The sequence below is a fragment of the Leptonychotes weddellii genome, chromosome 9 (assembly GCF_054177405.1).
Source record: "Leptonychotes weddellii isolate Sample4059 chromosome 9, ASM5417740v2, whole genome shotgun sequence".
Lineage (NCBI taxonomy): Eukaryota > Metazoa > Chordata > Mammalia > Carnivora > Phocidae > Leptonychotes > Leptonychotes weddellii.
In genome coordinates, this window is record NC_138377.1 from 89,843,456 (window position 1) to 89,859,822 (window position 16,367).

The following is a 16,367-nucleotide window of genomic DNA, read 5'->3' on the forward strand; positions in this document are numbered from 1 at the left end:
AGGATAAAATGGTTTTATTTTTAAGCTTCAAAGTTTTGGGGGTAGCATGTTATATAGTAATAGATAGTCCGGTCTAGACAAGAGGGTTATAATGACTGTCTATCTTCAATATTAGCTTTGCCTCAGAAATCTGCTTATGTATGTATGTATGTATCTATCTATCTATCTGAAAAAAGAGATAAAATATAGTCTGTGCTCTTAATGCAATGCAATGCAATGCAATGCAATTGGTAACTATCCTGGCTCAAATTTCAGCATTGCTACTTAGCTAGTAGATGACTCAGACAATTATTATGCTCATTGAGCCTCAACTTCCTCATCTGTAAAACAAGGATAACACCACCTCCTTGATGGGGTTGTTGTGACTGTCACATGAGAAAGCAGATGCAAAGCAAAGAGCACAGTGCCTGGCTTATCAGTGGAGGCTTCCACGGTCCATGATCTCCGCACCATCTAACCCAGCCTCACTTCCTGTTTCCAAATCTCAGCTAGTTTCTCTGCCACCTCATTTCCTGGATTTCCAGGCGAACGACTGCCTCACTATTTGTCTTGTTTAGACCTCAGCCCTACTCACTGCTAGAACTTCACCAAATAGAGGGCATCTTTAGAAGAATCCCCTCTGGTTTGCAGAAGGTCCTTAAAGGGAAAAGCAGACAAGATCTTGTTACATCTGGAGACAGCAGTTCCCCAACTAAATCAGACAGCATGAGTTGATAGAAGGCAGACCATCGAAACACCCGTAATATAGACATTAAAAAACAAAAAAACAGGGGCGCCTGGGTGGCTCAGTCATTAAGCGTCTGCCTTCGGCTCAGGTCATGATCCCAGGGTCCTGGGATCGAGCCCCGCATCGGGCTCCCTGCTCGGCGGGAAGCCTGCTTCTCCCTCTCCCACTGCCCCTGCTTGTGTTCCCTCTCTCGCTGTGTCTCTCTCTGTCAAATAAATAAAATCTTTAAAAAAACAAACAAACAAACATGGAGAAGGGCCCTGAGATAAGGAAACAAAACAAAACAAAACAAAACAAAACTAAACTAAAAGGCTCTAATGGGATCTAGTTATGTGACCAGACAAAGATGAGCAAGGCTGGGACCCCTCTGTGTCAATTACTCCATCTCACTCCACAGCTCATGAGGACTGAGGCATAAGTAGGTCTCAAAGGCTTTACACTGCAACATTTTTACCTACAACCAAGTGCAGGGATATCCCACATGAAAGGCCCAAATTCCATGCCTGGGTGGTTCCTGTGGAACCTCTCCTTACACTTGCTTATGTTAAACTCCTTATAGAGTCGGCCTGCCAAGGGCCACCCAGTTATAACCATGGATTTCAATCCCTCCTGCAAAATATTTCAACCCATTTGCTTAGTCAATATAGACAGCTTTGATCTCTACCTGAGGTGGATCTCCAGTAATGAAAATAGCAAATTTTCTTGCATAAACAATTGTAAGGATGATGAAAGGCTTAAAACTCTTCAAGAACAACTTAAGCCATTACTAAAATTAGTACGCCATCATCTAGGTTTTGCAATGAATGTATTTTACGACTATGACTTCTTCCTAGACTACTGGGTCCCTTCTGGAATGGTCTGGCATACTTGCTACGTGTTTGTGGCACAGACTTGGAAGACAACTACAAACTCTAAAATCCCTACCATTTGCAAAGACCAGATGAGACTTGTGGTCACCACATTTAAACCTAACCGCCTCCAAGAATAGCATTATCTGTGATTATCTCTCTTCTCCTGGACCACAAGATTGCCTTCCTCAATAGTTCTTATTGCTTCTGGAAGTGATCTGCTCTCTGTCAGGTTGTTGCAAACAAAAATCAAGACAGGTCAGAAGAAAGCAGGCTTCTTTGTCAGCAAGATACTTTCCTGTGCCAGAGCTGAGAGGGAAAAAATGAGAGAGCAAGGGAGCACGAGAGTGAGACTGAGCTGGAATTAGTAAAAAGGTTTCAAGTTCCTCTATGATCTTTTAACAGAGATGTTAAGCATATCAGATTTGCAACCCTTGGTGGCCTGAAGGGATCTAGTTATGTGGTCAGTTGTGAAGACATTCTCTTGTTCCTACTCTGACTATCATGCTGTCACTAGGGTGCATGCCTGGTTCATGATAAAAGACAGCCAAACTGGGGTTTTATAGGAATTTCAGAAGTCTCAGCATTATTGAAGACCCTTGCCAGGATTAAACCCAAGTTCGGCAAACCACAGTGTTCTACATATTATAGACAAGAGCAGAGGAGCAGGAAGAGAAGGAAAAGGCAAAGAAGCAGGAGTATCAAATAGGTAGAAATAAAGTATCTTTACAGACATGTTTGATGTGACTTCGGGGCCATCTATTTCTTTCTTTGGGGTTGCACGCTCGTGGTTATTTGGCATTTGGATGGGCAGAGGGTAGGGGAGGAGATTTTAAAAATAGCCCACTCTCTTTGGCGCAAGACAGTGCTAGCTTGAAAGGCTGCTCGTTCAGAAGTACTAAGGCAGGCTTGGAGCTGGACCCGCGCACGTGCCGAACCATGGCCGCGCCTGCGCCTGGCTGCAGGCATAAGCAAGAGGTGAAGTTCGGGCTTCAGCAATGGCATTCTGTTTCACCTCAGAAGAGCCAGACTCCTCAGACCTTCCTTCACTGAGTCTAATACTTCATGGAGTCTAATCATGAGCATCTAAAAAGAAGGCTAGTGAGAACTCAAAATGAAGAGATCCTAAAAATTAGCCCGACTCTGCCAAGAAAGGGTATCCCGAGAGGAGGTCCAGGATGGTTTCTCTCCATCCACACCTTGCTCTGAGACCCTCACCTCACCAACCAGGTTCCTGCCGGGGAGCTCTTCTCTCTCTCTCCTGGCCCCATACACACCCAGCCCACAATGGTTTCACTGGCTTGATTCACAGCACTTCTTCTGAGCAAGGGTTCTCTGGTTTTGTTCCTGTTGTTTTACCTGTCCTCTTGCTCTATTAACCCCAGGTGCTTTTCTGGCTCACCTCAAGATTTTCTTTCCCTTTAACATGTCAGGCAGGTGTTTGTTGATTCAAGAGAGCAGCAGAGAGCAAAGCTGTCCGTGCCCTGGGTGATAGGAGCCTGCCACTTTGCAAGTCCTTCTTGAGATGGCAACAAGCCTCCTGCCCCGAGGGCCTGGGGCAGATAGACCATAGTGGACCCTCACATCCCTTCTGTTCAGACAAATGGCAGGGTGGCAGCAGAGAATGAACCTTCATCACAGAAAGACAGTGGGTTGTCAATGTATAGTCATGGGAACCCAGGAGACGATCACATTTCAGAGGTGCTTAGGAATAAGAGGGCCACCTCTGAGGCACCTTTCCTGACCCTTCCTTGTCACGCCCCCAGCCCTGCACTTGGAGTTAAATCTGCCTCCCATGGTCCCCCGAGCATCCAGTGTTTGCCCCACCATCACCCTGGAAGGACCCAGCTACTTCCCACTTCACTATGAACCCCCTGATGGTAGGAACTAGGTGCTCCAGCGCCGTGCGTCCAATGCATCCTGCACAGTCCCAGGTAGACAGTGATGTCACTAAATGTTTGCTGAATGATTGTTTAGTCCAGCCTCCTTTGGCAGAGGAGGAAACGGGTGCTGAGAGAGAAAGCCAGGGTGGGAGAGAAAGAAATCAACCTTTCTGCAATACCCAAAGACCAGGAGGCATTTTAGCATTTGACATTTATCGTTTCTTCTTCCTTCCAGCACCCCAGTGAACAGGCTTCCCTGCCCTGCAGACTTGCTAGTGAGCGCCGGGACACAGGTATTTGGGAGAGAACAAAATGCACGGTTCTACACAGTCAAAGGCTAGCGAGCTCGGGAGAGTGACCATGGCACAGATGAGTGTCTGAAGCCTCAGGGTGAGCTGAAATGGGAGCAGCGCTGGCAGGAAAGGTGCTCGAGAGGCACCACGTCCCACCGGAGTTTAGATCTGGCCTCCCTTGTAGGCAAAGATACAGAATCCCCCAAAGCTAAAATGTCGAAGGGCAGCAGACCCAAACCAGGAAAACATACAGTTGTGCCTTACCCCCTTCTCCTTGGCCCACTGGCAGACTTAAATTTATACCAGGTGGAACTCAGATGCAGAAATATACACCATTGTGGGAAATGTGAATCATAATGGATGGCAACGGACATAAGAACACCTTAAAAGTATGCGAAGATTACTTCTGAAACCTGGGAACGACTTATAAAGAGTAAGAGATTATAAAACAGCATCAAGTAAGTTCCCAATTTTGAAAATAGAGGAAAATGTATTATACATACATACATCTACCTTGGAAGGTTCACTACTCATGGCAGGGATTAGGATTCTCGGGCTCCATCTTTCCACAGTAAGTAACTCAGATGTCACCGTCGTCTTTTCCAATTATCTATGCCGTCCACATAAGCATCCCTGCATTATGTCAGTACTTTTTTAAAGTCATCCGGTGTTAGAACTGAAGGCATTTTCATGATCATTTATGCTAACCCTCTTACTTTACATTTGTGCAAACTGGGAGCTCAGTGAGTTTTCTCAGTTAATTGTGGAGATAGGCCTAGGATACTGCAGGTTTCTAAAACGTCTCACTCACGCCACTTTTTAACTATTGACCATCCCAATTCCTCTCCGAAGAATGCAGGGTAAAAATGTTAGGAAATGACATGCTTGCTATAAGAAGTATGCTGCCTGTCCACACCTGAGGCCCCAGCAGCAGAATCATGAAATCATGAGCACGTGAGCTGAGGAGGGTGATGCTTCGGAGACCATGCATTCCTGTGGCCAGGGCATCGGCTCCGGGGCCCCTTCGTGGGGACTGCGGAGAGCAGCTGAGATAAGGTGTGGCCAAGGGCTGTTCTGCTTGTGCCATTTTAGTGGAGCTGGGATGTTATGCAAGGAAATCTTTGGTATTGTAATAATCCTGGATTATAAATAATTTAGCATATTTCTTTGTAAACTGCAGTCCAGAATCCTTGCAAATAAGAAAAGGATTAACTTTTTCAGAAGTACTTGCTCTTGAGACTTTAAGTTCAAGGCAGAACAATGCTTGCCGTGGTAATTCCATCTATTTTAAGATCACAAAACCATACCAAGTTGAAACCAGAGGAGAAGATATTAATGCAGGGCTCTCTCTGAAGTGCCCAATAGTGGGACGAGAAAGCTTTCAAAGGGAATTAAGTAGACAGAGAAAGCTCCCTGTTCATGTCCAAATCACAAGGAGGCGGCTGAATAGGATTCACAGTTCTCCGTGGGAAGGACCCACACCACAGCTAATGTTCAAAACAGGGGGGAGATGTCTTGGGAAGATCAAGGACCGAGAATTCTGCTGTCAGAATCAGATGCCTGCCCATTAGAGCCTCAAAAGACCCTCTTCCATGAGCGAGCTGATATGATCCTGCAAATGAGCCCATTTTTCTTTTTCTAACTGGCCCAAACTCTATCTGAAGGAAGGTGTCATTATGTAATATTTTGCAAGTGCCCTTGATGTAAGCTTCAGATCTGGTGTGTGTTCATGTGTGTGCATGCGTGTGTGCAGTGGGAGAGTGTAAGGGGTCAGCGAAGAATAAGATATACACAGAAAGTAGAGAAATTGGATGGGGAGCTGCTCAGAATGTGGGAGAACAGGCAAGCCTCCAGGGTGGGCCTCCGGTTAAGGGGTCGGCGCTTGGTCGGGTCACATGGACAGAGGTCATGAGAGGAACAATGTTAGCTGCAGAGAGAGCCAGAGCCAGGGACAACTGAAGGGTCAGATGGGCAACAAAAGACAGAAGCAGAGATGTACAGACTCAGAAACCACCAGCCAGCCAGAGGGGGGTAAGGCAGGGGCATGAAGGACAAGAGATAGGTCAGCGAAACCACACCTCCAAAGCCTGGTCTCCAAGACCCTCCTTGATCTGGTCTCCGCCGGTCTTTCTAGCCTCATCTCCTGCTGTCCCACATTTGACATCTTATATGCCATCAAAATAAAAATGCAGCAGACTCTGTGTTGTTCTCCATTCTTGCCTTTGTTCCTTCTGTTCTCTGTACCCAGACAACCCTTTCTCCCACCCCTGATCTCTCATTTTCCAAGATTTAGCTTTGGAGTCACCTCCTCCTGGAAGCCTTCCTTGTTCCCCAAACCTCAAGGCTGGGTTAAGTACCACTCCTTCACGCTCTGATGACATCGTGCCAATTTCCAAGCTCCCACCCAAGAAAGATGGCAGAGAGTTTTCATGCAAAAGGTCAACTCTGAACTCTGAAAGGGTCATGGCTGCTTGGAGGCACTGTGCTGAGAAGGATTCTGAGGCCTCGCCTGGAATCACTAGGAAAGAATGTAACAGTCAGTTAAGGGCCCACTTCAGTGCATGGGCCACAGTCTGCCGTTTCTGCTCTCAACCAACATCCTCATGAGCCAGATGAGGAACCCGAGGCTGAAAGACAGGTAATGTCTGCCCAGCATCACAAGGCTAGCTGACAGCAAAATCAGAATAGGAAACCGGGGTCTCGTGATTCTTAAGCCGAAAAGAAGCTGAAGCTACCTTTCCCAACTTGGTGTTTCACTCCTCACCCGGGCATCGGAAACTTTCCTGAGAAGGAAATATACTTAGAATGGTTTCATGAGATGAACTCTTTCCCTGTCACAGGGTAAAGGGAAATTTCCAGTGGGTTCCGGTTTCAGGAGGTTACAAAGTATAAAGAGAAGGAAAACTGGCATGCTCTCCGTCTGACAAGAAGTTGTCACGTTACCCCTGTACTTAAATTTAGCTGCAACATCTTAAAGGATTCTAAGCTGTGCTTTCCTGAGACATTCAGTGGTGACACGAGACACATGCTTGCCGACCCCCTCTCCCACCATCCCATGCTTCTGTGAGAGTTTGGGAGGCGAGATGAATTCTCCCAGCACGGCCCGAGCTTGCAAAGGGTCGTCTAACCTTTAAACTTCAGCTGGGTGAATGGGCTGAAGAGAAATCACCTGGACATCCGCCTTTATGTGCTTCAACGGCAAATGGCCTGCGTGGCCAGGTTACCCAAGGACACAGCTCTAACCAAAGACGGGAGAATTCCCAGAACTGGAGGCAAACGTGAGATGATGATAGGACATTCCCTAAACCCCCTATCCCAGAATGCTCGACAGCAATTAGCAGCCACGTCCTTTGCCTCACCTCTGCTGTGTTTTTAGCAGCTCGGTTTCTTCAGAGGACAGGGCAAGTGGGAATGGGATTAGGCCGGGAGTCCTGATTTTCTGAGGGAAGAGAGTGTTATTACATGTTTTCATTTCAAGTCTCGCTGAAGGATTTCTGGATAACAAAACCCCTACCCTGCCTAATGAGACTCTGTCATCTTTGGGTGTCCACCTCACCCCTCCATAAGACATTAAAGAAGCCATTGTGCAGGTGAATTCTAAGCAGCTGAAAAGAGAAGAGTGCACTGTATGTGTTTTTATTTTTTTCAAGGCCTATAAGGAAGAGGCTCTTAAGGGACGAGGGGGCATGGAGGAAGGAGAAGTGGGTGACAGAGCCTCTGAGGGATCAATAAATTCGACTGTTTCTGTACACAAGGGGAAGGATGGTACAGGGAGGCAGATGGGAGAAGGAATCCCAGAATCATAAATTTTAAAGCTGAAAGGACCCTTAGAGGTCACCTGGTATAACTTCCTCTATTTTATAAATGAAGAAACCCAAAGTCAGAAATGCGAATGCCCAAGGTCAGGTTACTGGTGAAGACAGAACCAGGACCCGAATCCTGTCCTCCCGGATCCCCAGTCCAGGACCTCTCCGCCCAGTCCACAGAGACTGGGCTGCCGCGACCCGGTCAGGCAGCCACCTGAACACTCAGGTGCCTACTGGGCGACCCCATGCCCACCCCCGAGAGACCTCCCATGATGCTCCTCTCCTCAAAACCCATGTCATGGCTTCTCACTTTCTCTAAAAACTATCTTCGTTGGCCACATGGGCACAGAGACAGTTCTCCCAGTGAGGCGCTCTCACGGCTGACTCCGTGGAGCCGGCAAAGCTGCTTCCGCGATCATTTTTTACCTCGGCAGCTCCCTGACAAGAGGATTAAAGCAGGCGGCTTTCAAAAAAGTCTCAAGAATAATTTAAAACGCGCTACGTTAATGCTTGCCTAGAGTTCGGTACACTTTCGTGAAAACTCATAAATCTCTCCTGCCACACCCTAGCAGCCATCCTGTCACTGGTGTGGCTTCATGAAATTAAAAAAAAAAAAAAAAAAAAAAATCTAGCGAACCCAGTCCTACATTAGGACCAGAAACCTCACTGTGCTGAGGAGATGAAGCTTTCGAAGTCGCAAACCAAAATTGAGCGAGGAGTCACGAATCTGGGGATTTTTGAGGGAGTAGGCGGTAGTTGTCTTGGAGGGCGGTTCCTTTGCAGTCCTTCCTGCAAACAAGACGGGCAAGGGACTAGCGTACAGTGCTTCTCAAACGTTAGCTCGCATCAGAATCGCCGCGACACTGTGCCAAAACCCAGACTGCGGGGCCCTGCCCCTTGATTTTCTGATGGGGCGGGTCCGGGGCGGGGCCCGAGAATCTGCATTTCCAGCGGGTTCTGCAGCCGAGCGGATGCCGCCGGTCCCGCCGGGGACCACACTCTGAGAACCTGTGGGCCGGAAAGACCCACTGAGGCCTCTGCTGGGGTGGGATTTAAGGACAATGTGGGAGATGGGATGTGAGGTGGAATTTAAAAAACCCTTCACAGCCACAGCAGGCAGGGTGGGAAATCGAAACGCACAGACGTGAGGGCCCCATTGTCATAGCACCAGCATCAAGCGGTCCCTTGAACAGGGAGGTAAGCAGTGTGTTCCAGCTCCTTTAGTCACCTCTAAAAAGATAATGCCTATCTGAGCAAAAGCAAACACCGGGAGGCTTAAAAACCCGGGGTCCCCATGCTCGTTCCTCAAGCAGGAGAAAATGTCTTTATGTAGACAAAGTGCAGTGTAAATAGAAAGTAGGGCTCGATTTCCACAAGCTCAAGTCAAAGAATCTGCTGAGAAGGCCACATGACACACGAAATGAAATCCAGGTCCTTGATACCCGGAGGCAAGAAAGAGAACGGAAGATCCAAGAAAATCCAAACGTTCCCGAATTTCTCCAGTAAACAGTCCTGATCAGATTCGCTTGCTATTTTGGAACATACATGAAGTTCATTAACTGGCATACATTAAACAGGAAAAAAATAAAAAAATTAAAAAAGAAGGTGCTGGAGGACAAATCAGTAATTGCTCCTTTAGAGCAAACCAAAGTTACTGAGAAAATCTCCTATAAAGGCTCTGTCAAAACAAGTCACTTAAGGATTAGTGAGAGCTAAATCCTCCGTCGGAGAGATTTTCCTCAACAGTCGTAAATGGGTTTTAGTATCGGAAAATCTTAGAAAATATACTTTCCCTGCCCCCACCCTCCTCCCGGAACGGCTCTTTCAATAGCTTGGCATCTTGTGGAAGCACAGTGTTTCCTTAGGCTGAGGCTGCTTCTTTAAAAAAATAAACTAAACTAAACTCTGTCGTTCACAGCAAAGTCAGCGGCTGGAAATAAATCATTACAAGCACCCTGTGCATGTTCCAGAGGCTTGCCCATACAACACACATGTTCAAGGACTGCCCTCTCCTCCCTCAGCAATCTCCCTGAGAACAATGAATATATGGCTATTCTAAGCTGGTACTCTTACCTCAGCTTTCCACCTCTTTCCACTTGGTCTCTTTCCTTAAGATTCAACTGCTCAATGTATTCATGTGGTGAGGACCGGAGCTTAAACTTCTTCCTTAAACACGTGTAGGTGATTACTTTTTTTAATTAGAAAAAGGTAAACATTGATCATATCGAACCTTTTCCCCAGCAGCCTTCTAAGACTACACATTGTAATTCTGTCAGTAAAGGGTCATCTTTTTTACTCTCTTAAAACCATCAATCAGGACTCGCGTTATAGTTCTGAGCAGTCTCTGGAGTTCGTCTTACCGGATTAGGGAGGTCTGTCTCTGTTCATTAAGCTGGTGTGTAGAAAAGACCCACTCACGCTGTAAGCACTTAGAGACACTCTGGCATTTATCCCCACGAGAAGGGGACCTGGCCAGGCCATTTTCATATCTGGCTCCCAGATGGTTACACTCCATTTTTTTCTGCCCAAACGTTTGTTCTCTCATCAGATCTCAAAGCTAACGCGCCCTGGACATCACCAGTGCCAATCAATGGAGAGCTAACATACTTGCAAAATGTTCCATGTGTGAATAAGGATTGATTTTACCCCCTTGGATATACACTACATTTCTGAATTTCCCATTTCCACCATAAGATCCTCAAAAAAAAAAAAAAATCCATTGCCAGACAAAAATATTTCTCCTGAGATGCATACAGTGTCTTAGTTACAGGCCTGGTCTGAGGCTATTCCTCCTCACGGTGTGATATGAGGGAGCGACCGAAAATAAAATTCTAACCCCCAAATATTTCCGTTCCCAATCTACCATATACCTAGAATTTCACCACTAAAAAATATCCTTACGATATTTTAAGTCTAGGAATACCCTTTTCACATTAAATTATTGCAAGAGGCAACCCATTAAATCTACTTAATCAGCAAGACTCTAGAGAATTTAGCCAAGTCTTATTTTGTTTGCATCGCCAAGAGAATTTAGCCTTGGGGTTATACAGAATGAGTTGGAACCTAAGAGCTGTCCTTTCCTAGGGCTGTGAACCTGGGCAAGTCACATCACCTCTAAGAGGCTCTGCTCTGTCATTTAGACAGGGGAGTCAGAGTACCTGTCTGAGGAGCATACTGTGTGGGGTTCATAAAGAAACAGGAAGAGCATACTGTGTGCAGTTTGCCATCTGGACAGTGCTCAGTAATATGAATTCCCCTTCTCGCAGGCTGGCTGGTTAGGGAGAGTGAGGTCAGGATAGATAATCCTCCTCAGGTTGAGAAGCAATAAAGAAACAGGGCACATGGTGGGAAGGGCAGCTCCAGGAGGGGGTTGCCGTGTGTGCTGTTTAATGGCAGTGGTGGGAACAAGGAGAACACCAGTCACTTGGGGGAGAGGACTGCAGAGCTGAACTAACAGTCATAAAATGGAGAGAGAGGGCCAGAGGAGGCCCATAAGGACAGCCGTTTGCCTCCTCTTTCCATCAGCTGACAGGGCAGCTCTACCCACGTCTTATAAGCCCCCCTCCAGTTCTGCCCTAACTTGATTACATATCAGGGCCTTGCACTCATTATCTCAACAATGACATCTCAAGATCTCTGCCTGTGGGATTAATGAGTAATCAGGGTGTACACACAAATCTCCACTTCGGTAAAGATCACATTAAACAGTTGGCTCAAATCCTGTTCTTGTAGTGGAGGGAGTATGAATGCTAGATGAATAGGCAAAGAAAAGCATGAACTAAGGATCCTGGTGACACATCTAGGAACCACAAATGCCTACTTTTGGGAGGTGAGGGTAAGTTTCCCTCTGTCTGATTAACCAGCGCTCAGGGAAGAACCTGTGTTTTTGGGTTCCACGGCCACTGGATAGATCCGCTGTGGCTGAAGACATGATTTTGAGCCCCAAATTGAGCCTCCTGTTTTCCAAGTGAGCTGTGAATTTTATTTCTGTGGAAGTTCTTATGAAATTGTATTTTCATTGAAAAAAAGGAGCTTAAATAAAAGAGATGAACCTGGAAACTTTACCATGTCTGCCCACAGATCAGATAATGCTTACGCACATAACGTTCACTCGATCCCATAAGAGTTGACAACTGTAGTCCTAAATCTTAATTCATTTACTTCAGTCTTCTTAGGCTTCCTCTCAAACACAGAGTCATGCAACTGGGAAAGCAAAACTGTGCCCACAATAAAGAAAGAAAGACCTTGTAAAAACAATAGGCAAGGCCGCAGTGAATTAGAGAAAAGATTTCCTATTTCCTTACACCCCTACCTCCTCCCATCCTTGCCCTGGAGGAGCCAATGTTGGAGATGGATCCTAAGTAGCAGTCAAGAAACTGTAAGTTTAGAAAAGGAAGCTCTAATTCTTGAGTGTCTACTACGCGCTGGGCATCTCACATGCAACAACTCATCTGACAGTTACAGCACAATGAAGTAGAATTATTTTCTCTACAGGACAAAGCAGCAGAGGCTCAGGCTGCTCAACCTGCAGATCAGTAAGTGACAGAACTAATATGCAAACCCGGTTCTGGTGATTCCAAAGCATGTACGGGGTGGAGCCAGGATGATCTTCAGGCTTTGGAGGCCTTCTGTTTACTGGCGGGATGGGCTTCCTTCTTGGCTCAAGGAAGAGAAGTAATCAGAACTGATAAATCTCTGTACGGCCCAGGTCCTCTAGGGTTAAAATGGAGGCAGGAGGGCAGACAGGGCAGAACTCTTCAGAAAACGAGGCAATGCTTTTTAGGAAACATCACATGGGGTTGGATAGTGAAACACGCCAAGAACAGCTATTCAAAATTACCGTGAAGAAGTTCTGGGTAGTATACAGTTGTCAGGGATCTGATGTGAGGACATGGGGGATGTGGTGGGGGACAAGCCATGATCTCAGGCTTAGTGATAGATGAGACCATGGTAGATATTCCCTGGAACTTGCAGAAAATGCCTAGCAAGGAGTCCCATGGGCAGCAACTGACCTTCATGCCATCTGTAAGCCAGCACTGGGGTCAGGGGTAGTCCACATCCTACTTAGGGGAACAAGGAGCAGCGTTTCATCTCCAGGCCACCAGGGGTTGTCCACAGTGCCACAGAAACCATGGCTTAGCCTTGGGCAGCCAAAATGCAAACATGTTTTACACACGCCATTTTCCAACCTCATCTTCTATCCTGCTTTGGGATCTCCTAGACAATACCTTAGAGAAGTAAATATGAATACATCGTTTCCAAAAGTCCTCAACGTGGAGAGCATCAACCATCTGGGCAGGTCAAAAACAGATTATCATGCAGTACGCTAAAGTATATGTCCCAATATGGACATGGTACCTTCACAGCTCTTATCTGATTGAATGCACAAATAAGGATTGGAAATGACATGATTACTAATTTTCTGAGGGGAAAAGGGGAAATCCAGTATAATGACTGGGTAAAATGTTAGTAATGAAAGGTAAGTAACCCAGACAGGGAGTTTCCTGACCAAGCAGAACCCAGCAGTTTTTAGCCACACTTCTTTCATGGTGTTCTCTTAAGGTTAGGTTGATAGATATATCTGACATGCTTGATCATCTACTGAAACCACCTCTTGCCATTTCACCAGGTAGGGACGTCAGCAAAAAGCCTGTTCAGTGCCAAGTAGCAGCCCACTTTCCAAAACAACTCTCCACCCTTTAAACAAATGACTAAGTAAACCCAGATTAAATACAGCTTTATCAGGATGGAGTTTGAGTAATCTCTGAATCAACAAAATCTGGGGAATGTGTGTACAGAATATCCATTATACAAATGTCAGAGCACAAAGTCAAACTCTTTTTTGAGATGCTGCTGAGGACTCCCTAATCCAGCCAATACAGGACAGCGAGGGAAGCCCGGAGTCCTGCTAGCTTCCACCTGACAGCCTGCTTTTCCTGATGCAAAGATCAGGAAAGCAGATCTCCCGCAGAATTATTTTAATCGTTTCCTGGAAAGAGCAAGATAGCCTTTTCCCCTTGGTCTAAATGGAAAATTCCTTCTCTGAGCTGCTTTAATTGCTATGGGTTAAGCTTGCATATCACACAACGTGACAATCACAATCAACTGGCATCATTTGGTGCTTTTTAACTTTTGTTGGGTACAAGTTACAAAGACCAAGATTAAAAGGGTCATTTATTGTCTGCCAAATGGAATGCTTCAAAGTGAAATGGTTCAGCCACATAATTAGTGGGAAAAAAGAAAGATTTAAAATATTCACTCACATACAGAATTAAGTATGCTCACAAACTGATCAACACAGGAAAATATAAACATAGTAGCCCGAGAGCCCATAGTTACTTGGATTGTCACGGGAGTTTTAAAACAGCATCTTCCTGATTTATACCAAAACACGTGGACTGTTATTTCCATATTGCTGTTACAACAGTCCCGGATACTGATGGCACAAGGCCGAATATGCTTCAGAATCAAATAGAACCAAATAGAGCTAGGTCAAATACTAGTCTGTTCGTTCACTCACTACCGATGTGTGGTTTGGGGCAAGTGTCTTATTTCTGAAACTGTCTTATATTCTGTAAAATGAGAACCATACGACCCTTCCTCCTAGGTTTTTATACAGATACAATAAGATTACATGTAAAGTATCGGGCCCTGGCACATACCACATCCTTCATATTATTACTGCCCTCCCCCAACTTGGGGCAGAGAGATCTCACACATGTAGGCCTCGGCAGTTCTGAAATTATGCCTATATATAATAAGCACACAATAAATACTTCTTGGCATTTATTCAATAGCAAACATTGATTATTTATCTTTTGTACTAACCCAGAAGTTCCCAAACGTTCTTGTTTCATGATTAATGTAGCAGTCATTTTTTTTATAGCACTCCTAGGCTAAAAGAAATTACCTAACAGTTCTGTTTATTAATTAATTAGGCCCAAATAACTTAATAAGTATGTCCTACCAATTTAGTAGTTTTTTGAAAAAATTATACGTGTAAAGAAAAATAAAAATAGGATTTTCATTCCTTTGTTAAGTAATCACAAGTACTTGCTTCACAACTTCTGAACCCCTGGCATTGGATAAGAAAGCCCCGCCCTCATTTCCTGCTCCACACTGTACCACGTGGCTCTGCTTTATATTATACCAACTGCCAAAAACCTAGCTTTGCAAAGGTGTGACATCACTGAAAAGAATGTTGTGCATTCCAGTAGTGAAACTGTGAACTGACCTGAGCTAGTAGTTCACACGATGTCAGACAGATGTCAAGAATTGATATCCTTTCCTCAACTATTTAAAATATTTCCCGGCACTCTTTTGGGTTTGCTGCAATGCCCAGGGTGCCTTGGCTCACTGTCTGGGAACCAAAAGGCTAATCCACCATATCAAATCAGATTCTTCTTCTAAGTGACTGTATCATGGAAATATGAATGGGACAACGTTATAGGTACATCTGAAGAATGACAAGACTTGTTAAAACGGCATCCTAGCTGCATTTCTGTTTCGCTTGTTAGCCTTCAATATTTAACTCATTAAAAGCTGTTCTCATAATGTCATATGGTCACCAGAGAAATTCTGCAGTGACGCTTCTGGGAATGCAAACAGATAAACATCTACTTATCTCAATATCAAATGTTTACTTACCTCGAAAACCATAGAGTAGTGCAAAGTTTACCAGGTGATCTTTCTCATTCATAGGAGTTTGTGAGCTGTGGATCAGCTTCCTATGGGTTCATCTGAGATGAAGGAAGGGCCTCTCTCTTCTTACAGGTGAGAGGAGCTCATCATTTCAGAGCTCTGTTTGCATATTTGCTGTTCGGCATCTACAACCCGGGCCCGAGGAAGCAACAGGGCTTGCCACTGCTCTTAGTTAAGACTGTATTCTATCTTGTTTTATAGGCACGTGCACAGAGCTGAAAGGTGCTCTCAGCCTTGCTCAGGACAGTGGTAAGGGAAGGCAGGGTGGGGCAGATGGTATATGGGACACATTCTTAACAACAGCTCCCGGAGAGGAAAAACCCTGCTTTGCAGCGTTGGCTGGTTTCTAGGTTACAAAACCCCCACCACAGAGGAGCAAGGTCACCGAGTTCAGAGTCGGGACGAGAAACACACCATCAGCTCTGGGTTTCTGCTCTTCTAGAGCTGCCTGCAGAGGACTCTGAACTGAGGGACACATTCTTTGCTAAAAGGGAGATATGCAAATGTTCGCGTTTATGTTCTCCTAATTGAGGATTTCTCTCAGACACAAAAAATAAAGTTGAAAGAAAAAAAAAAGAGTGCTTTGGAGAGAAAATAGGCTAATGTGAAGCATTTTAGGCAGGGGATGAATTCTGGCACCCCTCTCTGGGCACAGGGAGACTATCCTGACCTTGCCGGCTAAGCCTCCCAGCTCAGGGAAATCAAGTCAACAGGTAGTCATCAGGCACCAACCAGGGGCCCAATATTTGTATGAGTAATTTTGGAGGCTGTCAGGAGAAGACCCTGGAGACTCTCTACTGAGGTCACAATGTCACCAGGGAGAGGAAGTTCTTTACACACAAAGCAAGCAAACCCGGCTTCAGCTTCTATCCACCACGACTTTAGAGTACGTTGAGTAACATCGTTTTCCAACCAGGGCGCATGCCTGGCAGAGACCAGCAGGATCCGCTATTTCCACCACTGGACCCATTTATGGGCCCTATTTGCCTGTTTGGCAAGAAGCTTTATATAAACGTCTCCTGGAATCATTCCGCCCAGGGGGAGTCGGCAGCCTCAGAGTCCTGAACACGCACCTTGTATCAGGCCTCCTCAGTTTCTCTAGGCCCCGG